Here is a 21024-nt window from a genome sequence, read left to right on the forward strand (position 1 = left end):
TACAATGGCAGTAAAAGTGTGACCTATTATATGCCAGTAAGTTCTATAAAACTCTAAAGGTAGTCCGTCAGGGCCCGGTGATTTCTGAGAAGGTGACGATTTCAATAAGTCGAATACGTCCTCTTCGGTTATTGCCGTTCTAATAGAGAGGGTATCCTCTTCCGTTATTGTGTTCTCAATGCTAGATGTCGATAAGAAGTCTCTCACTACCGGTTCGTCAATCGGCCGTTCACCATAAAGGGTATCATAAAATCGAAAAACCTCATTCATAATGGCTTTTTGATCTGTCAGGACGCTCGTGTCCTCAGCTCGGAGGTACTCAATAAAATTCCTTCTCCTTAGTTGTGCATGGCGGATTAGGTGATATATTGAGGTAATTTCCTCTTCGACAACAGTCGGTGTGTGTGATTTGATTTTTAAACCCTCTAACTGTGACCTCTTGAGAGCTAGGAGCTTGGCTTTGGTTCTGTTAATTTGTAGGAAAATGTCTTGAGTCATCGGCTGCTCGTAGAGGTCGCGTAAGCAAGCATAGTGGAATTCAATCGTATGTCGGACCCACCTCGCTCGATCTTTACTGTACTCTATCAGAGTAGCTCGTAATTTTTTCTTGGCAACAGAGATCCCCCACTCTATATTAGTTCTATATTTATAACGCTGCCTCAGACAGGCCTGCCAAGTCGCTGCTATGAGATCTGCGAGAGAGTTCTCTGCCAACATGGTGATGTTTAATTTCCACAGAGGCCTACCCCAGTAATTCGTCTGCTTCAGTAATTTCACACTGCACCTTACGCCTAGGTGGTCGGAGAAAGTATGACTTCAATTACTGTAACTTTCTCCCCTCTAAATTTGAGGAAACATAGATTCCATCAATGCGGCTTTGCGACCGACTACTGACATAGGTAAATCGGACCGCAGTGGGATATTTTATTTCCCACGCGTCTTTCCATTTCATGTGGTGGATTAGACAATCAAGTTCGCGGGATTTATTAAAATTTGGACGTTGGCCCTTTTCCTTTAAAACGCAGTTCCAATCGCCGCCGATGAGAACCTCCCTCGGGTTGTCTTTAAGTAAAGTTAAAATATCACTTTTAAAAAACCTAGCCCTCTCGTACCTAGCATTATTTCCCGACGGAGCATAGATATTGATAAAAGTTGCATTAAAAATTGTACATCTAATGCCCCTCCCTGAATCCAACAAACATACATCTTTCAGTTCGATCCCTTCCCTGACAAGGATCGCTGTCCCACAATGACACTCAGGAGCTACATTTAAAACTTGTTTATACCCAGCTACATACAGATCCCTAACATGAACTTCTTGTAAGAAGGCAATATCTGTGTCAGACTGATATAAAAAGTCTCTAAGAGCAGCCACTTTAAGTTCATTCTGTATTTTATTGATGTTTAATGTAGTCACGTGATACGTTTGTTCCAGACTGATATATGAGTAATTCTAGCTGAAGTTGTACTAAGGATCAATAAATACTCCCGCCCTGTCGTCGTTCGTATTTTTCCTTCGTATGACACATAACATTCGGGAAGCCCACTCCGTTAATAAAAGTTGTCTTCGTCTTTTAGGGAAGTTGTTTCCATATCTTCATCAGTACATTCGTCTCCGTCTTCTGCCCAGTCCAGTTTGGTCCCTAAAGTACTGCGATCGAGCGCGGGTGCGTCTACGATATCTGCAGTCGTAGTGTTGATCTCGTTAGGGGATGGTTGGCGTCCGTTTGCAGACTGCATAAGACTGCCGTGTTCTGTAGGGCCCTCGTTGGCACTTGCCGGAGCAGAACCTTCCAACACCCTGTCTTTCCCCTGTATGGACCGGAGCTTGTCTCGTAAAGCAGGAGCCAAACTCTCGGCAGCTTCATGAGCCAATCTCCGTTTCTTGGAGTTTCTTCTTCTCCTCGGGGATTTCACAGGAGACGAGTCTGGAGATTTGCCCGCTGAGGTTGTGGGGGAATCCTCTGACGACTTCTGTCCCTTCTGTTTATCGAAATTTCTGTTGTCAGTGTCGTTTGTAGGCCCTGTGTTTGGATCCGTCACCAGCGCATCGCTAACGTTAGGTGGTTTGCCAGAATCTGCTTCCTGCACACTGTGGTGGCCAGTCGCATTTGCTTTTCCCACGTCTCCTCCATCCGACGTTGCCTCCGTTGGCCCGTCAGTTACCTCTGGATGTAGGACTGGTGGACCTGCAGTATCCTTTTCTGACTGATCTGAAGCCGTCGGACCCCCGTGTTGGAAAGTCGAAGAATGCCGTGCAATGTCAATTTCTGCGGTGTGCAGTACCTCCTGCTGCACACCTGACAAACGTTCAGTCGTAATGGAGATCTCACTTGTTGCAGCAAGTGAGGGCCGCTCGTCCGTTTCCCGAACAGCTGCACCGACATTCGGTACTAAGTTATTCTCGGGTACCGCGTGTGCAGAGGGAGCTTCCCCATGCCCTGCGGGGGCCGGTACTACGGGGTCGCGAGTGTATGCAGCGGCCGCGTAGGTTAACTTGAGATTAACCGCCGGGCCTGAAAGTGCAGTGTCTGCAGCCGGCAGCTGTGGAACACGCCGCTTAGTGCACTCATTCCTAATGTGCTCAGTCGAATTACAGAGAGCGCAAGTTCGGGGTTGTCCGTCATATATAACGACAGCTCGATAGCCACACACAGTGATGTATGAAGGTATGTGCCTCTGAAGTTCTATCTTAATTTGACGAACACCGTTCAAGACCGGAAACATATAGGACTCTGACCATTTCTCTGCAATGTTCGAAATAATCCTACCATATGGCCTAAGAACTTTATTTATCTCTTCGGCCGGAACCTCGAAGGGCAACTCAAAGACTCTAATAGTCCTGATACCAAGTCCAGCATGAGAAACGATAACATCACTGACAGACCCATCTGAATGATTAAACTTGATAACACCACCACATTTATCTACTATAGAAGAACATAAGTCAGGACTGTGCAATTTAACAAAGGCAGCATTGGAAACAAATGATAAATGAACGCCAACAACATCATCAAAAGAAATCTGTACTTTCTCCATAAACCACTGTTTAATCTCAAACGCTTTCGGTCTCACAAAGTTTCTGTCAAATGCAAATTTGATCGTATCTTTTCTCAAAACATTAACCGTATTCATTCTGTCTTCAAATAACTGCTACACAAGACGCAAGAACGAAAGAAGCGATACAAAACAGACCTTGTACCAGCGACACAGCCGTTGTTGACACCAAAGCGCCAGCGCTGTCGCCACACGTCCGTCCCGCGCCGTGGCTGCGGCTCGAATGATCCATTAGGCCACAGAGGCTGACTGGCGTTATGCTGGCGGAGTGCTCGCTCAAATCAACACTTGCCAAGTGTACCCTTCCTGGTGCGCTACTCTACGTCTGCAGAGAGTCAGGACGTCGCATGAGCCTTTCCTGTGTGCCTGTACATACTCAGACAAATCGAAGTCCAGGCACCTACTTTCTGCTGGCAATTCTTATACCTGCCGTCTTATTGTATTCCCTTTCTGAACTCCAAGTCCTGCACACAAGACAGTTAAGTGACTATTCATATGGGTCATACTGTTTACCAACAAGTAATTTTAAAATAGCGTTTCCTTTCACAGCGTCATCACGCTTTGAAACACTTCGGCAGCTAAAGGTCGATTGATAATGGCCGTCGTTTCGTTTCAGGTTGTCAGTAAGTGCGCATTTTCATATCGTCGTCATACCTGTGATACCTGTAAGCACTCAGAAACGCCAACTTTCTCAACTATTACACCTGTATGTGGTGAGAGTGATTTTGCCCCAGTGAGTAAAACGTGTACCTCTGGTGGGACTCGAACCCACAATCCCCGGTTTAGGAGACCGATGCCTTATCCATTAGGCCACAGAGGCTGACTGGCGTTATGCTGGCGGAGTGCTCGCTCAAATCAACACTTGCCAAGTGTACCCTTCCTGGTGCGCTACTCTACGTCTGCAGAGAGTCAGGACGTCGCATGAGCCTTTCCTGTGTGCCTGTACATACTCAGACAAATCGAAGTCCAGGCACCTACTTTCTGCTGGCAATTCTTATACCTGCCGTCTTATTGTATTCCCTTTCTGAACTCCAAGTCCTGCACACAAGACAGTTAAGTGACTATTCATATGGGTCATACTGTTTACCAACAAGTAATTTTAAAATAGCGTTTCCTTTCACAGCGTCATCACGCTTTGAAACACTTCGGCAGCTAAAGGTCGATTGATAATGGCCGTCGTTTCGTTTCAGGTTGTCAGTAAGTGCGCATTTTCATATCGTCGTCATACCTGTGATACCTGTAAGCACTCAGAAACGCCAACTTTCTCAACTATTACACCTGTATGTGGTGAGAGTGATTTTGCCCCAGTGAGTAAAACGTGTACCTCTGGTGGGACTCGAACCCACAATCCCCGGTTTAGGAGACCGATGCCTTATCCATTAGGCCACAGAGGCTGACTGGCGTTATGCTGGCGGAGTGCTCGCTCAAATCAACACTTGCCAAGTGTACCCTTCCTGGTGCGCTACTCTACGTCTGCAGAGAGTCAGGACGTCGCATGAGCCTTTCCTGTGTGCCTGTACATACTCAGACAAATCGAAGTCCAGGCACCTACTTTCTGCTGGCAACTCTTATACCTGCCGTCTTATTGTATTCCCTTTCTGAACTCCAAGTCCTGCACACAAGACAGTTAAGTGACTATTCATATGGGTCATACTGTTTACCAACAAGTAATTTTAAAATAGCGTTTCCTTTCACAGCGTCATCACGCTTTGAAACACTTCGGCAGCTAAAGGTCGATTGATAATGGCCGTCGTTTCATTTCAGGTTGTCAGTAAGTGCGCATTTTCATATCGTCGTCATACCTGTGATACCTGTAAGCACTCAGAAACGCCAACTTTCTCAACTATTACACCTGTATGTGGTGAGAGTGATTTTGCCCCAGTGAGTAAAACGTGTACCTCTGGTGGGACTCGAACCCACAATCCTCGGTTTAGGAGACCGATGCCTTATCCATTAGGCCACAGAGGCTGACTGGCGTTATGCTGGCGGAGTGCTCGCTCAAATCAACACTTGCCAAGTGTACCCTTCCTGGTGCGCTACTCTACGTCTGCAGAGAGTCAGGACGTCGCATGAGCCTTTCCTGTGTGCCTGTACATACTCAGACAAATCGAAGTCCAGGCACCTACTTTCTGCTGGCAATTCTTATACCTGCCGTCTTATTGTATTCCCTTTCTGAACTCCAAGTCCTGCACACAAGACAGTTAAGTGACTATTCATATGGGTCATACTGTTTACCAACAAGTAATTTTAAAATAGCGTTTCCTTTCACAGCGTCATCACGCTTTGAAACACTTCGGCAGCTAAAGGTCGATTGATAATGGCCGTCGTTTCGTTTCAGGTTGTCAGTAAGTGCGCATTTTCATATCGTCGTCATACCTGTGATACCTGTAAGCACTCAGAAACGCCAACTTTCTCAACTATTACACCTGTATGTGGTGAGAGTGATTTTGCCCCAGTGAGTAAAACGTGTACCTCTGGTGGGACTCGAACCCACAATCCCCGGTTTAGGAGACCGATGCCTTATCCATTAGGCCACAGAGGCTGACTGGCGTTATGCTGGCGGAGTGCTCGCTCAAATCAACACTTGCCAAGTGTACCCTTCCTGGTGCGCTACTCTACGTCTGCAGAGAGAAAGGACGTCGCATGAGCCTTTCCTGTGTGCCTGTACATACTCAGACAAATCGAAGTCCAGGCACCTACTTTCTGCTGGCAATTCTTATACCTGCCGTCTTATTGTATTCCCTTTCTGAACTCCAAGTCCTGCACACAAGACAGTTAAGTGACTATTCATATGGGTCATACTGTTTACCAACAAGTAATTTTAAAATAGCGTTTCCTTTCACAGCGTCATCACGCTTTGAAACACTTCGGCAGCTAAAGGTCGATTGATAATGGCCGTCGTTTCGTTTCAGGTTGTCAGTAAGTGCGCATTTTCATATCGTCGTCATACCTGTGATACCTGTAAGCACTCAGAAACGCCAACTTTCTCAACTATTACACCTGTATGTGGTGAGAGTGATTTTGCCCCAGTGAGTAAAACGTGTACCTCTGGTGGGACTCGAACCCACAATCCCCGGTTTAGGAGACCGATGCCTTATCCATTAGGCCACAGAGGCTGACTGGCGTTATGCTGGCGGAGTGCTCGCTCAAATCAACACTTGCCAAGTGTACCCTTCCTGGTGCGCTACTCTACGTCTGCAGAGAGTCAGGACGTCGCATGAGCCTTTCCTGTGTGCCTGTACATACTCAGACAAATCGAAGTCCAGGCACCTACTTTCTGCTGGCAACTCTTATACCTGCCGTCTTATTGTATTCCCTTTCTGAACTCCAAGTCCTGCACACAAGACAGTTAAGTGACTATTCATATGGGTCATACTGTTTACCAACAAGTAATTTTAAAATAGCGTTTCCTTTCACAGCGTCATCACGCTTTGAAACACTTCGGCAGCTAAAGGTCGATTGATAATGGCCGTCGTTTCGTTTCAGGTTGTCAGTAAGTGCGCATTTTCATATCGTCGTCATACCTGTGATACCTGTAAGCACTCAGAAACGCCAACTTTCTCAACTATTACACCTGTATGTGGTGAGAGTGATTTTGCCCCAGTGAGTAAAACGTGTACCTCTGGTGGGACTCGAACCCACAATCCCCGGTTTAGGAGACCGATGCCTTATCCATTAGGCCACAGAGGCTGACTGGCGTTATGCTGGCGGAGTGCTCGCTCAAATCAACACTTGCCAAGTGTACCCTTCCTGGTGCGCTACTCTACGTCTGCAGAGAGTCAGGACGTCGCATGAGCCTTTCCTGTGTGCCTGTACATACTCAGACAAATCGAAGTCCAGGCACCTACTTTCTGCTGGCAATTCTTATACCTGCCGTCTTATTGTATTCCCTTTCTGAACTCCAAGTCCTGCACACAAGACAGTTAAGTGACTATTCATATGGGTCATACTGTTTACCAACAAGTAATTTTAAAATAGCGTTTCCTTTCACAGCGTCATCACGCTTTGAAACACTTCGGCAGCTAAAGGTCGATTGATAATGGCCGTCGTTTCGTTTCAGGTTGTCAGTAAGTGCGCATTTTCATATCGTCGTCATACCTGTGATACCTGTAAGCACTCAGAAACGCCAACTTTCTCAACTATTACACCTGTATGTGGTGAGAGTGATTTTGCCCCAGTGAGTAAAACGTGTACCTCTGGTGGGACTCGAACCCACAATCCCCGGTTTAGGAGACCGATGCCTTATCCATTAGGCCACAGAGGCTGACTGGCGTTATGCTGGCGGAGTGCTCGCTCAAATCAACACTTGCCAAGTGTACCCTTCCTGGTGCGCTACTCTACGTCTGCAGAGAGTCAGGACGTCGCATGAGCCTTTCCTGTGTGCCTGTACATACTCAGACAAATCGAAGTCCAGGCACCTACTTTCTGCTGGCAATTCTTATACCTGCCGTCGTCTTATTGTATTCCCTTTCTGAACTCCAAGTCCTGCACACAAGACAGTTAAGTGACTATTCATATGGGTCATACTGTTTACCAATAAGTAATTTTAAAATAGCGTTTCCTTTCACAGCGTCATCACGCTTTGAAACACTTCGGCAGCTAAAGGTCGATTGATAATGGCCGTCGTTTCGTTTCAGGTTGTCAGTAAGTGCGCATTTTCATATCGTCGTCATACCTGTGATACCTGTAAGCACTCAGAAACGCCAACTTTCTCAACTATTACACCTGTATGTGGTGAGAGTGATTTTGCCCCAGTGAGTAAAACGTGTACCTCTGGTGGGACTCGAACCCACAATCCCCGGTTTAGGAGACCGATGCCTTATCCATTAGGCCACAGAGGCTGACTGGCGTTATGCTGGCGGAGTGCTCGCTCAAATCAACACTTGCCAAGTGTACCCTTCCTGGTGCGCTACTCTACGTCTGCAGAGAGTCAGGACGTCGCATCAGCCTTTCCTGTGTGCCTGTACATACTCAGACAAATCGAAGTCCAGGCACCTACTTTCTGCTGGCAATTCTTATACCTGCCGTCTTATTGTATTCCCTTTCTGAACTCCAAGTCCTGCACACAAGACAGTTAAGTGACTATTCATATGGGTCATACTGTTTACCAACAAGTAATTTTAAAATAGCGTTTCCTTTCACAGCGTCATCACGCTTTGAAACACTTCGGCAGCTAAAGGTCGATTGATAATGGCCGTCGTTTCGTTTCAGGTTGTCAGTAAGTGCGCATTTTCATATCGTCGTCATACCTGTGATACCTGTAAGCACTCAGAAACGCCAACTTTCTCAACTATTACACCTGTATGTGGTGAGAGTGATTTTGCCCCAGTGAGTAAAACGTGTACCTCTGGTGGGACTCGAACCCACAATCCCCGGTCTAGGAGACCGATGCCTTATCCATTAGGCCACAGAGGCTGACTGGCGTTATGCTGGCGGAGTGCTCGCTCAAATCAACACTTGCCAAGTGTACCCTTCCTGGTGCGCTACTCTACGTCTGCAGAGAGTCAGGACGTCGCATGAGCCTTTCCTGTGTGCCTGTACATACTCAGACAAATCGAAGTCCAGGCACCTACTTTCTGCTGGCAATTCTTATACCTGCCGTCTTATTGTATTCCCTTTCTGAACTCCAAGTCCTGCACACAAGACAGTTAAGTGACTATTCATATGGGTCATACTGTTTACCAACAAGTAATTTTAAAATAGCGTTTCCTTTCACAGCGTCATCACGCTTTGAAACACTTCGGCAGCTAAAGGTCGATTGATAATGGCCGTCGTTTCGTTTCAGGTTGTCAGTAAGTGCGCATTTTCATATCGTCGTCATACCTGTGATACCTGTAAGCACTCAGAAACGCCAACTTTCTCAACTATTACACCTGTATGTGGTGAGAGTGATTTTGCCCCAGTGAGTAAAACGTGTACCTCTGGTGGGACTCGAACCCACAATCCCCGGTTTAGGAGACCGATGCCTTATCCATTAGGCCACAGAGGCTGACTGGCGTTATGCTGGCGGAGTGCTCGCTCAAATCAACACTTGCCAAGTGTACCCTTCCTGGTGCGCTACTCTACGTCTGCAGAGAGTCAGGACGTCGCATGAGCCTTTCCTGTGTGCCTGTACATACTCAGACAAATCGAAGTCCAGGCACCTACTTTCTGCTGGCAATTCTTATACCTGCCGTCTTATTGTATTCCCTTTCTGAACTCCAAGTCCTGCACACAAGACAGTTAAGTGACTATTCATATGGGTCATACTGTTTACCAACAAGTAATTTTAAAATAGCGTTTCCTTTCACAGCGTCATCACGCTTTGAAACACTTCGGCAGCTAAAGGTCGATTGATAATGGCCGTCGTTTCGTTTCAGGTTGTCAGTAAGTGCGCATTTTCATATCGTCGTCATACCTGTGATACCTGTAAGCACTCAGAAACGCCAACTTTCTCAACTATTACACCTGTATGTGGTGAGAGTGATTTTGCCCCAGTGAGTAAAACGTGTACCTCTGGTGGGACTCGAACCCACAATCCCCGGTTTAGGAGACCGATGCCTTATCCATTAGGCCACAGAGGCTGACTGGCGTTATGCTGGCGGAGTGCTCGCTCAAATCAACACTTGCCAAGTGTACCCTTCCTGGTGCGCTACTCTACGTCTGCAGAGAGTCAGGACGTCGCATGAGCCTTTCCTGTGTGCCTGTACATACTCAGACAAATCGAAGTCCAGGCACCTACTTTCTGCTGGCAACTCTTATACCTGCCGTCTTATTGTATTCCCTTTCTGAACTCCAAGTCCTGCACACAAGACAGTTAAGTGACTATTCATATGGGTCATACTGTTTACCAACAAGTAATTTTAAAATAGCGTTTCCTTTCACAGCGTCATCACGCTTTGAAACACTTCGGCAGCTAAAGGTCGATTGATAATGGCCGTCGTTTCGTTTCAGGTTGTCAGTAAGTGCGCATTTTCATATCGTCGTCATACCTGTGATACCTGTAAGCACTCAGAAACGCCAACTTTCTCAACTATTACACCTGTATGTGGTGAGAGTGATTTTGCCCCAGTGAGTAAAACGTGTACCTCTGGTGGGACTCGAACCCACAATCCCCGGTTTAGGAGACCGATGCCTTATCCATTAGGCCACAGAGGCTGACTGGCGTTATGCTGGCGGAGTGCTCGCTCAAATCAACACTTGCCAAGTGTACCCTTCCTGGTGCGCTACTCTACGTCTGCAGAGAGTCAGGACGTCGCATGAGCCTTTCCTGTGTGCCTGTACATACTCAGACAAATCGAAGTCCAGGCACCTACTTTCTGCTGGCAATTCTTATACCTGCCGTCTTATTGTATTCCCTTTCTGAACTCCAAGTCCTGCACACAAGACAGTTAAGTGACTATTCATATGGGTCATACTGTTTACCAACAAGTAATTTTAAAATAGCGTTTCCTTTCACAGCGTCATCACGCTTTGAAACACTTCGGCAGCTAAAGGTCGATTGATAATGGCCGTCGTTTCGTTTCAGGTTGTCAGTAAGTGCGCATTTTCATATCGTCGTCATACCTGTGATACCTGTAAGCACTCAGAAACGCCAACTTTCTCAACTATTACACCTGTATGTGGTGAGAGTGATTTTGCCCGAGTGAGTAAAACGTGTACCTCTGGTGGGACTCGAACCCACAATCCCCGGTTTAGGAGACCGATGCCTTATCCATTAGGCCACAGAGGCTGACTGGCGTTATGCTGGCGGAGTGCTCGCTCAAATCAACACTTGCCAAGTGTACCCTTCCTGGTGCGCTACTCTACGTCTGCAGAGAGTCAGGACGTCGCATGAGCCTTTCCTGTGTGCCTGTACATACTCAGACAAATCGAAGTCCAGGCACCTACTTTCTGCTGGCAATTCTTATACCTGCCGTCTTATTGTATTCCCTTTCTGAACTCCAAGTCCTGCACACAAGACAGTTAAGTGACTATTCATATGGGTCATACTGTTTACCAACAAGTAATTTTAAAATAGCGTTTCCTTTCACAGCGTCATCACGCTTTGAAACACTTCGGCAGCTAAAGGTCGATTGATAATGGCCGTCGTTTCGTTTCAGGTTGTCAGTAAGTGCGCATTTTCATATCGTCGTCATACCTGTGATACCTGTAAGCACTCAGAAACGCCAACTTTCTCAACTATTACACCTGTATGTGGTGAGAGTGATTTTGCCCCAGTGAGTAAAACGTGTACCTCTGGTGGGACTCGAACCCACAATCCCCGGTTTAGGAGACCGATGCCTTATCCATTAGGCCACAGAGGCTGACTGGCGTTGTGCTGGCGGAGTGCTCGCTCAAATCAACACTTGCCAAGTGTACCCTTCCTGGTGCGCTACTCTACGTCTGCAGAGAGTCAGGACGTCGCATGAGCCTTTCCTGTGTGCCTGTACATACTCAGACAAATCGAAGTCCAGGCACCTACTTTCTGCTGGCAATTCTTATACCTGCCGTCTTATTGTATTCCCTTTCTGAACTCCAAGTCCTGCACACAAGACAGTTAAGTGACTATTCATATGGGTCATACTGTTTACCAACAAGTAATTTTAAAATAGCGTTTCCTTTCACAGCGTCATCACGCTTTGAAACACTTCGGCAGCTAAAGGTCGATTGATAATGGCCGTCGTTTCGTTTCAGGTTGTCAGTAAGTGCGCATTTTCATATCGTCGTCATACCTGTGATACCTGTAAGCACTCAGAAACGCCAACTTTCTCAACTATTACACCTGTATGTGGTGAGAGTGATTTTGCCCCAGTGAGTAAAACGTGTACCTCTGGTGGGACTCGAACCCACAATCCCCGGTTTAGGAGACCGATGCCTTATCCATTAGGCCACAGAGGCTGACTGGCGTTATGCTGGCGGAGTGCTCGCTCAAATCAACACTTGCCAAGTGTACCCTTCCTGGTGCGCTACTCTACGTCTGCAGAGAGTCAGGACGTCGCATGAGCCTTTCCTGTGTGCCTGTACATACTCAGACAAATCGAAGTCCAGGCACCTACTTTCTGCTGGCAACTCTTATACCTGCCGTCTTATTGTATTCCCTTTCTGAACTCCAAGTCCTGCACACAAGACAGTTAAGTGACTATTCATATGGGTCATACTGTTTACCAACAAGTAATTTTAAAATAGCGTTTCCTTTCACAGCGTCATCACGCTTTGAAACACTTCGGCAGCTAAAGGTCGATTGATAATGGCCGTCGTTTCGTTTCAGGTTGTCAGTAAGTGCGCATTTTCATATCGTCGTCATACCTGTGATACCTGTAAGCACTCAGAAACGCCAACTTTCTCAACTATTACACCTGTATGTGGTGAGAGTGATTTTGCCCCAGTGAGTAAAACGTGTACCTCTGGTGGGACTCGAACCCACAATCCCCGGTTTAGGAGACCGATGCCTTATCCATTAGGCCACAGAGGCTGACTGGCGTTATGCTGGCGGAGTGCTCGCTCAAATCAACACTTGCCAAGTGTACCCTTCCTGGTGCGCTACTCTACGTCTGCAGAGAGTCAGGACGTCGCATGAGCCTTTCCTGTGTGCCTGTACATACTCAGACAAATCGAAGTCCAGGCACCTACTTTCTGCTGGCAATTCTTATACCTGCCGTCTTATTGTATTCCCTTTCTGAACTCCAAGTCCTGCACACAAGACAGTTAAGTGACTATTCATATGGGTCATACTGTTTACCAACAAGTAATTTTAAAATAGCGTTTCCTTTCACAGCGTCATCACGCTTTGAAACACTTCGGCAGCTAAAGGTCGATTGATAATGGCCGTCGTTTCGTTTCAGGTTGTCAGTAAGTGCGCATTTTCATATCGTCGTCATACCTGTGATACCTGTAAGCACTCAGAAACGCCAACTTTCTCAACTATTACACCTGTATGTGGTGAGAGTGATTTTGCCCGAGTGAGTAAAACGTGTACCTCTGGTGGGACTCGAACCCACAATCCCCGGTTTAGGAGACCGATGCCTTATCCATTAGGCCACAGAGGCTGACTGGCGTTATGCTGGCGGAGTGCTCGCTCAAATCAACACTTGCCAAGTGTACCCTTCCTGGTGCGCTACTCTACGTCTGCAGAGAGTCAGGACGTCGCATGAGCCTTTCCTGTGTGCCTGTACATACTCAGACAAATCGAAGTCCAGGCACCTACTTTCTGCTGGCAATTCTTATACCTGCCGTCTTATTGTATTCCCTTTCTGAACTCCAAGTCCTGCACACAAGACAGTTAAGTGACTATTCATATGGGTCATACTGTTTACCAACAAGTAATTTTAAAATAGCGTTTCCTTTCACAGCGTCATCACGCTTTGAAACACTTCGGCAGCTAAAGGTCGATTGATAATGGCCGTCGTTTCGTTTCAGGTTGTCAGTAAGTGCGCATTTTCATATCGTCGTCATACCTGTGATACCTGTAAGCACTCAGAAACGCCAACTTTCTCAACTATTACACCTGTATGTGGTGAGAGTGATTTTGCCCCAGTGAGTAAAACGTGTACCTCTGGTGGGACTCGAACCCACAATCCCCGGTTTAGGAGACCGATGCCTTATCCATTAGGCCACAGAGGCTGACTGGCGTTGTGCTGGCGGAGTGCTCGCTCAAATCAACACTTGCCAAGTGTACCCTTCCTGGTGCGCTACTCTACGTCTGCAGAGAGTCAGGACGTCGCATGAGCCTTTCCTGTGTGCCTGTACATACTCAGACAAATCGAAGTCCAGGCACCTACTTTCTGCTGGCAATTCTTATACCTGCCGTCTTATTGTATTCCCTTTCTGAACTCCAAGTCCTGCACACAAGACAGTTAAGTGACTATTCATATGGGTCATACTGTTTACCAACAAGTAATTTTAAAATAGCGTTTCCTTTCACAGCGTCATCACGCTTTGAAACACTTCGGCAGCTAAAGGTCGATTGATAATGGCCGTCGTTCCGTTTCAGGTTGTCAGTAAGTGCGCATTTTCATATCGTCGTCATACCTGTGATACCTGTAAGCACTCAGAAACGCCAACTTTCTCAACTATTACACCTGTATGTGGTGAGAGTGATTTTGCCCCAGTGAGTAAAACGTGTACCTCTGGTGGGACTCGAACCCACAATCCCCGGTTTAGGAGACCGATGCCTTATCCATTAGGCCACAGAGGCTGACTGGCGTTATGCTGGCGGAGTGCTCGCTCAAATCAACACTTGCCAAGTGTACCCTTCCTGGTGCGCTACTCTACGTCTGCAGAGAGTCAGGACGTCGCATGAGCCTTTCCTGTGTGCCTGTACATACTCAGAAAAATCGAAGTCCAGGCACCTACTTTCTGCTGGCAATTCTTATACCTGCCGTCTTATTGTATTCCCTTTCTGAACTCCAAGTCCTGCACACAAGACAGTTAAGTGACTATTCATATGGGTCATACTGTTTACCAACAAGTAATTTTAAAATAGCGTTTCCTTTCACAGCGTCATCACGCTTTGAAACACTTCGGCAGCTAAAGGTCGATTGATAATGGCCGTCGTTCCGTTTCAGGTTGTCAGTAAGTGCGCATTTTCATATCGTCGTCATACCTGTGATACCTGTAAGCACTCAGAAACGCCAACTTTCTCAACTATTACACCTGTATGTGGTGAGAGTGATTTTGCCCCAGTGAGTAAAACGTGTACCTCTGGTGGGACTCGAACCCACAATCCCCGGTTTAGGAGACCGATGCCTTATCCATTAGGCCACAGAGGCTGACTGGCGTTGTGCTGGCGGAGTGCTCGCTCAAATCAACACTTGCCAAGTGTACCCTTCCTGGTGCGCTACTCTACGTCTGCAGAGAGTCAGGACGTCGCATGAGCCTTTCCTGTGTGTGTACATACTCAGACAAATCGAAGTCCAGGCACCTACTTTCTGCTGGCAATTCTTATACCTGCCGTCTAATTGTATTCCCTTTCTGAACTCCAAGTCCTGCACACAAGACAGTTAAGTGACTATTCATATGGGTCATACTGTTTACCAACAAGTAATTTTAAAATAGCGTTTCCTTTCACAGCGTCATCACGCTTTCAAACACTTCGGCAGCTAAAGGTCGATTGATAATGGCCGTCGTTCCGTTTCAGGTTGTCAGTAAGTGCGCATTTTCATATCGTCGTCATACCTGTGATACCTGTAAGCACTCAGAAACGCCAACTTTCTCAACTATTACACCTGTATGTGGTGAGAGTGATTTTGCCCCAGTGAGTAAAACGTGTACCTCTGGTGGGACTCGAACCCACAATCCCCAGTTTAGGAGACCGATGCCTTATCCATTAGGCCACAGAGGCTGACTGGCGTTGTGCTGGCGGAGTGCTCACTCAAATCAACACTTGCCAAGTGTACCCTTCCTGGTGCGCTACTCTACGTCTGCAGAGAGTCAGGACGTCGCATGAGCCTTTCCTGTGTGCCTGTACATACTCAGACAAATCGAAGTCCAGGCACCTACTTTCTGCTGGCAATTCTTATACCTGCCGTCTTATTGTATTCCCTTTCTGAACTCCAAGTCCTGCACACAAGACAGTTAAGTGACTATTCATATGGGTCATACTGTTTACCAACAAGTAATTTTAAAATAGCGTTTCCTTTCACAGTGTCATCACTCTTTGAAACACTTCGGCAGCTAAAGGTCGATTGATAATGGCCGTCGTTTCGTTCAGGTTGTCAGTAAGTGCGCATTTTCATATCGTCGTCATACCTGTGATACCTGTAAGCACTCAGAAACGCCAACTTTCTCAACTATTACACCTGTATGTGGTGAGAGTGATTTTGCCCCAGTGAGTAAAACGTGTACCTCTGGTGGGACTCGAACCCACCATCCCCGGTTTAGGAGACCGATGCCTTATCCATTAGGCCACAGAGGCTGACTGGCGTTATGCTGGCGGAGTGCTCGCTCAAATCAACACTTGCCAAGTGTACCCTTCCTGGTGCGCTACTCTACGTCTGCAGAGAGTCAGGACGTCGCATGAGCCTTTCCTGTGTGCCTGTACATACTCAGACAAATCGAAGTCCAGGCACCTACTTTCTGCTGGCAATTCTTATACCTGCCGTCTTATTGTATTCCCTTTCTGAACTCCAAGTCCTGCACACAAGACAGTTAAGTGACTATTCATATGGGTCATACTGTTTACCAACAAGTAATTTTAAAATAGCGTTTCCTTTCACAGCGTCATCACGCTTTGAAACACTTCGGCAGCTAAAGGTCGATTGATAATGGCCGTCGTTTCGTTTCAGGTTGTCAGTAAGTGCGCATTTTCATATCGTCGTCATACCTGTGATACCTGTAAGCACTCAGAAACGCCAACTTTCTCAACTATTACACCTGTATGTGGTGAGAGTGATTTTGCCCCAGTGAGTAAAACGTGTACCTCTGGTGGGACTCGAACCCACAATCCCCGGTTTAGGAGACCGATGCCTTATCCATTAGGCCACAGAGGCTGACTGGCGTTATGCTGGCGGAGTGCTCGCTCAAATCAACACTTGCCAAGTGTACCCTTCCTGGTGCGCTACTCTACGTCTGCAGAGAGTCAGGACGTCGCATGAGCCTTTCCTGTGTGCCTGTACATACTCAGACAAATCGAAGTCCAGGCACCTACTTTCTGCTGGCAATTCTTATACCTGCCGTCTTATTGTATTCCCTTTCTGAACTCCAAGTCCTGCACACAAGACAGTTAAGTGACTATTCATATGGGTCATACTGTTTACCAACAAGTAATTTTAAAATAGCGTTTCCTTTCACAGCGTCATCACGCTTTGAAACACTTCGGCAGCTAAAGGTCGATTGATAATGGCCGTCGTTTCGTTTCAGGTTGTCAGTAAGTGCGCATTTTCATATCGTCGTCATACCTGTGATACCTGTAAGCACTCAGAAACGCCAACTTTCTCAACTATTACACCTGTATGTGGTGAGAGTGATTTTGCCCGAGTGAGTAAAACGTGTACCTCTGGTGGGACTCGAACCCACAATCCCCGGTTTAGGAGACCGATGCCTTATCCATTAGGCCACAGAGGCTGACTGGCGTTATGCTGGCGGAGTGCTCGCTCAAATCAACACTTGCCAAGTGTACCCTTCCTGGTGCGCTACTCTACGTCTGCAGAGAGTCAGGACGTCGCATGAGCCTTTCCTGTGTGCCTGTACATACTCAGACAAATCGAAGTCCAGGCACCTACTTTCTGCTGGCAATTCTTATACCTGCCGTCGTCTTATTGTATTCCCTTTCTGAACTCCAAGTCCTGCACACAAGACAGTTAAGTGACTATTCATATGGGTCATACTGTTTACCAACAAGTAATTTTAAAATAGCGTTTCCTTTCACAGCGTCATCACGCTTTGAAACACTTCGGCAGCTAAAGGTCGATTGATAATGGCCGTCGTTTCGTTTCAGGTTGTCAGTAAGTGCGCATTTTCATATCGTCGTCATACCTGTGATACCTGTAAGCACTCAGAAACGCCAACTTTCTCAACTATTACACCTGTATGTGGTGAGAGTGATTTTGCCCCAGTGAGTAAAACGTGTACCTCTGGTGGGACTCGAACCCACAAACCCCGGTTTAGGAGACCGATGCCTTATCCATTAGGCCACAGAGGCTGACTGGCGTTATGCTGGCGGAGTGCTCGCTCAAATCAACACTTGCCAAGTGTACCCTTCCTGGTGCGCTACTCTACGTCTGCAGAGAGTCAGGACGTCGCATGAGCCTTTCCTGTGTGCCTGTACATACTCAGACAAACGAAGTCCAGGCACCTACTTTCTGCTGGCAATTCTTATACCTGCCGTCTTATTGTATTCCCTTTCTGAACTCCAAGTCCTGCACACAAGACAGTTAAGTGACTATTCATATGGGTCATACTGTTTACCAACAAGTAATTTTAAAATAGCGTTTCCTTTCACAGCGTCATCACGCTTTGAAACACTTCGGCAGCTAAAGGTCGATTGATAATGGCCGTCGTTTCGTTTCAGGTTGTCAGTAAGTGCGCATTTTCATATCGTCGTCATACCTGTGATACCTGTAAGCACTCAGAAACGCCAACTTTCTCAACTATTACACCTGTATGTGGTGAGAGTGATTTTGCCCCAGTGAGTAAAACGTGTACCTCTGGTGGGACTCGAACCCACAATCCCCGGTTTAGGAGACCGATGCCTTATCCATTTTTTTTTTTTTTTTTTTCTAACCAACTTTTTTTTTTCTCTTTTTTTTTCTAGCCACTTTTTTTTTTTTTTTCAGTCGAACGCTCTACGACTTTTTTTTTTATGCCTTATCCATTTTTTTTGCCACTTTTTTGTTTTTTTTGTTTTTATTAGCTCTCTTATCTCTTTATCTGTTGTATGTTTGTATATGTCCTCATTACAAGAGGTGTCCTTCAGATTCAGGGCTGCGGAAACAAAGCGGGCAGGGGTCGAATCCCGAGGCCTGGCCACGATGTCTCCACTGTCCCGTCTCCGAATGGCACCTGCACAAGGGCATTGGAACTTTTCCACTGTCCCGTTACTTGGCCTCATTGTTGATCTTTTTCAGCCAAAAGTTCCACGAAAACTGCAGTCCTGGCGGAAAATGAAAAGAAAGAAATAAAAGAAGGATGACACGGGATAGTTGCAATCCAGAAATATCATAAAAATGTGGCGCTCATGGGCGACGTTATCCAACACCCTCTCTTTCGAACGTCAGGGTAAGCATGTTGGCAAAGTCATCGCGGAGACGTGGCAATCGCAAGCGGGTCCAGTAAGCAGTAAGCATGTACTGCTGAAACGCTAGGCGTTCATCCTCCTCATGACAAGTGACGACAAAATGTACAAAATGGCCAATCAACCACATGACTGTATTAAGCTTCGTCCGCGGAAAGAAATAAGAATCGGGCCGTACGATGATATCAATGGTATAAGCGGCTTCAGCAGACCTAGTTACAAAAGCCAGTTGTTTCCTGAGCCAACGCCAATTTGCAAGGTGGCCACAACAGGTGAATCGATGTTCAAGGGTATCCAGGAGACCACACCGAGTACATTTGTCCGTGTCAGAAAGACCAATGCGGTGCAGTCGTACATTTGTGGGGATCAAATTATTAATTACCCTATACCACGTGGACGTCACGGCCATAGAGTGGATCGGCAAACTAACATTCTTCCAGACGTTCCTCCAGGAGACAGATGGAGACGCCAGTTCTATTGGATTGGGACCGTCCTGCCCCTTCCAGCGGGCAATCAAAAACTTGGTCGTTGGCACAGGTCGCCGCAAAAAGACGTCACCGAGGTAGCTCACCGCAATATAAAATTCCCGGATGTGCTTCAACTTAAAATTGAGGCGACCGACGTCGACAGGTGGAGCAAGGCTCCCCGGACGCACGACAGTAAAAAGCTTGGACGTAATGGAACTCACTTCTTGTGTGACAATGAGAGTCGTACGGCGGACGTACAACGCTGACGCCTTGCGAGTAATGTCAGAGAGGCCCAAACCTCCGGAGAGACGCGGTTTCGTCATAACCTCGTATCGTAACCTGAATAGATGGCCCTTCCATATAAACCTGCTGGACAATTGGCGCAACCTTTTCGCCACCATCAGGGGAAGTGGGAACAGCTGAGCAACATAATAGGATTTACATAAAACGTACGTGTCTAAAATGCGAACTTTTTGCAAAATGTTAAGAGAACGCTGCTCATGAACCATCAGAGCACCCTGTATCTTCTCGGTGACAGATTTCCAATTGAGAGCCGCCATTTTGAGAGGACACCGATCAACGATTATCCCCAAGGACGTATGGCGATCGACAAGAGTGGCCCAAGGTACATCAACACCGCGAAATCCTCGAATGTCAAGGATCTTGCATTTGCCGTGATTAAGACGTGCTCCAGAGACACGACAGTAAGTATCAACTGCCCCTTTCAATAACGGGATATCTGTACGCTGACGGAGGAGAACAACGACATCATCCGCGTATGCCTTAATAGTGAGGGTCCCACCAGAGAGGGACATACCCTGAAGCTTGAGAGCAATGGTCCGAAGCAGTGGTTCCAGGGACAACACGAATAAGGACATAGAGAGCGGACTGCCCTGAGGCACCCCGCGGCGGATATCAATGGGCGGCGTCAGCTGCCCATTGACAGACACCCGGGCAGTTATTCCCCTATACAAGTTGCCAAGAACGCCACGGGACGAAGCGTTAAAACCTATTATACCTAAAACACGATCTAAAAACACATGATTAACGTGATCAAAAGCCTTATAAAAATCAAGGAAAGCAAAGGCACACTGAACATTGGTAACCGCCGCAACCGAGACAACATCCCGATATTCGGCTACAGGAGTCAGAATAGATCTATCATTTAAACAACATTGATGTGCACCAATCACATCCCGAAGCAGTGAAGATAATCGGCTATTGAGCGCTCTAGCAGCCGTCTTGTAGTCGAAGTTCAGCAATGTGAGCGGACGAAGATTGGCAGCAGATATACGACCAGAGGACTTAGGAATTAAAACAAGTTTCCCTACTTTAAAATCGGCAGGCACATCCATCCCCCTGACAATCTCATTTAAAATCTGCGTAAAAGTGCCGCCCAAAAGAGGCCAAAAACGAAGATAAAATTCTTTAGGCAGGCCGTCTGGACCCGGCGATTTACCAGACGGAGAGCGAGCAATAAAATCGAAAACATCATCGACCTGGAACTCCCGGAGAAAGTCGCCGTTCGCATCAGGCGCGATCGTCGCAGTAAGATCTCCAAGAACATCCTCCGCAAGGGACTCCCCAGAATCATCGGCAGAATACAGACTAGTGTAATACTGATGGAGAGCTCGAACCATTTCCTCCTGTACAATAAGCTGCCGTCCATCATCCACCGTAAGGGAAGAGATAAAGGAGCGACGACGACGAGTCTGATGCCGTAGCAGGTGGTACAAAGATGTCAGCTCACCTGCAACGAGAGAGGGAGGTTTCGACTTAACTCGCAGACCATCCATCTGTCGTCGTTTG

At 46.9% G+C, this 21024-nt stretch overlaps 25 non-coding genes across 25 annotated transcripts; all 25 read right to left on the bottom strand.

Annotated features, from left to right (window-relative positions):
• Positions 1-3804: 3804 nt before the first annotated feature.
• Positions 3805-3877, bottom strand: Trnar-ccu (transfer RNA arginine (anticodon CCU)). Its single transcript has one exon. It is a non-coding gene; the product is annotated as a tRNA-Arg (tRNA).
• A 501-nt stretch (positions 3878-4378) lies between these two features.
• Trnar-ccu (transfer RNA arginine (anticodon CCU)) lies at positions 4379-4451 on the bottom strand. The gene has a single exon. It is a non-coding gene; the product is annotated as a tRNA-Arg (tRNA).
• A 501-nt stretch (positions 4452-4952) lies between these two features.
• Trnar-ccu (transfer RNA arginine (anticodon CCU)) lies at positions 4953-5025 on the bottom strand. The gene has a single exon. It is a non-coding gene; the product is annotated as a tRNA-Arg (tRNA).
• Positions 5026-5526: 501 nt separating this feature from the next.
• On the bottom strand, positions 5527-5599 carry Trnar-ccu (transfer RNA arginine (anticodon CCU)). The gene has a single exon. It is a non-coding gene; the product is annotated as a tRNA-Arg (tRNA).
• A 501-nt stretch (positions 5600-6100) lies between these two features.
• Positions 6101-6173, bottom strand: Trnar-ccu (transfer RNA arginine (anticodon CCU)). The gene has a single exon. It is a non-coding gene; the product is annotated as a tRNA-Arg (tRNA).
• A 501-nt stretch (positions 6174-6674) lies between these two features.
• On the bottom strand, positions 6675-6747 carry Trnar-ccu (transfer RNA arginine (anticodon CCU)). Its single transcript has one exon. It is a non-coding gene; the product is annotated as a tRNA-Arg (tRNA).
• A 501-nt stretch (positions 6748-7248) lies between these two features.
• Trnar-ccu (transfer RNA arginine (anticodon CCU)) lies at positions 7249-7321 on the bottom strand. Its single transcript has one exon. It is a non-coding gene; the product is annotated as a tRNA-Arg (tRNA).
• Positions 7322-7825: 504 nt separating this feature from the next.
• Trnar-ccu (transfer RNA arginine (anticodon CCU)) lies at positions 7826-7898 on the bottom strand. The gene has a single exon. It is a non-coding gene; the product is annotated as a tRNA-Arg (tRNA).
• Positions 7899-8399: 501 nt separating this feature from the next.
• Trnar-ccu (transfer RNA arginine (anticodon CCU)) lies at positions 8400-8472 on the bottom strand. Its single transcript has one exon. It is a non-coding gene; the product is annotated as a tRNA-Arg (tRNA).
• Positions 8473-8973: 501 nt separating this feature from the next.
• Trnar-ccu (transfer RNA arginine (anticodon CCU)) lies at positions 8974-9046 on the bottom strand. The gene has a single exon. It is a non-coding gene; the product is annotated as a tRNA-Arg (tRNA).
• A 501-nt stretch (positions 9047-9547) lies between these two features.
• On the bottom strand, positions 9548-9620 carry Trnar-ccu (transfer RNA arginine (anticodon CCU)). Its single transcript has one exon. It is a non-coding gene; the product is annotated as a tRNA-Arg (tRNA).
• A 501-nt stretch (positions 9621-10121) lies between these two features.
• Positions 10122-10194, bottom strand: Trnar-ccu (transfer RNA arginine (anticodon CCU)). The gene has a single exon. It is a non-coding gene; the product is annotated as a tRNA-Arg (tRNA).
• Positions 10195-10695: 501 nt separating this feature from the next.
• On the bottom strand, positions 10696-10768 carry Trnar-ccu (transfer RNA arginine (anticodon CCU)). Its single transcript has one exon. It is a non-coding gene; the product is annotated as a tRNA-Arg (tRNA).
• Positions 10769-11269: 501 nt separating this feature from the next.
• On the bottom strand, positions 11270-11342 carry Trnar-ccu (transfer RNA arginine (anticodon CCU)). The gene has a single exon. It is a non-coding gene; the product is annotated as a tRNA-Arg (tRNA).
• A 501-nt stretch (positions 11343-11843) lies between these two features.
• Positions 11844-11916, bottom strand: Trnar-ccu (transfer RNA arginine (anticodon CCU)). The gene has a single exon. It is a non-coding gene; the product is annotated as a tRNA-Arg (tRNA).
• A 501-nt stretch (positions 11917-12417) lies between these two features.
• On the bottom strand, positions 12418-12490 carry Trnar-ccu (transfer RNA arginine (anticodon CCU)). Its single transcript has one exon. It is a non-coding gene; the product is annotated as a tRNA-Arg (tRNA).
• Positions 12491-12991: 501 nt separating this feature from the next.
• On the bottom strand, positions 12992-13064 carry Trnar-ccu (transfer RNA arginine (anticodon CCU)). The gene has a single exon. It is a non-coding gene; the product is annotated as a tRNA-Arg (tRNA).
• A 501-nt stretch (positions 13065-13565) lies between these two features.
• Positions 13566-13638, bottom strand: Trnar-ccu (transfer RNA arginine (anticodon CCU)). The gene has a single exon. It is a non-coding gene; the product is annotated as a tRNA-Arg (tRNA).
• Positions 13639-14139: 501 nt separating this feature from the next.
• Positions 14140-14212, bottom strand: Trnar-ccu (transfer RNA arginine (anticodon CCU)). The gene has a single exon. It is a non-coding gene; the product is annotated as a tRNA-Arg (tRNA).
• Positions 14213-14713: 501 nt separating this feature from the next.
• On the bottom strand, positions 14714-14786 carry Trnar-ccu (transfer RNA arginine (anticodon CCU)). Its single transcript has one exon. It is a non-coding gene; the product is annotated as a tRNA-Arg (tRNA).
• Positions 14787-15285: 499 nt separating this feature from the next.
• On the bottom strand, positions 15286-15358 carry Trnar-ccu (transfer RNA arginine (anticodon CCU)). The gene has a single exon. It is a non-coding gene; the product is annotated as a tRNA-Arg (tRNA).
• Positions 15359-15858: 500 nt separating this feature from the next.
• Positions 15859-15931, bottom strand: Trnar-ccu (transfer RNA arginine (anticodon CCU)). Its single transcript has one exon. It is a non-coding gene; the product is annotated as a tRNA-Arg (tRNA).
• Positions 15932-16432: 501 nt separating this feature from the next.
• On the bottom strand, positions 16433-16505 carry Trnar-ccu (transfer RNA arginine (anticodon CCU)). Its single transcript has one exon. It is a non-coding gene; the product is annotated as a tRNA-Arg (tRNA).
• A 501-nt stretch (positions 16506-17006) lies between these two features.
• Trnar-ccu (transfer RNA arginine (anticodon CCU)) lies at positions 17007-17079 on the bottom strand. Its single transcript has one exon. It is a non-coding gene; the product is annotated as a tRNA-Arg (tRNA).
• Positions 17080-17583: 504 nt separating this feature from the next.
• On the bottom strand, positions 17584-17656 carry Trnar-ccu (transfer RNA arginine (anticodon CCU)). The gene has a single exon. It is a non-coding gene; the product is annotated as a tRNA-Arg (tRNA).
• Positions 17657-21024: the final 3368 nt, after the last annotated feature.

Source organism: Schistocerca cancellata, chromosome 1 (genome assembly GCF_023864275.1).
Source record: "Schistocerca cancellata isolate TAMUIC-IGC-003103 chromosome 1, iqSchCanc2.1, whole genome shotgun sequence".
Lineage (NCBI taxonomy): Eukaryota > Metazoa > Arthropoda > Insecta > Orthoptera > Acrididae > Schistocerca > Schistocerca cancellata.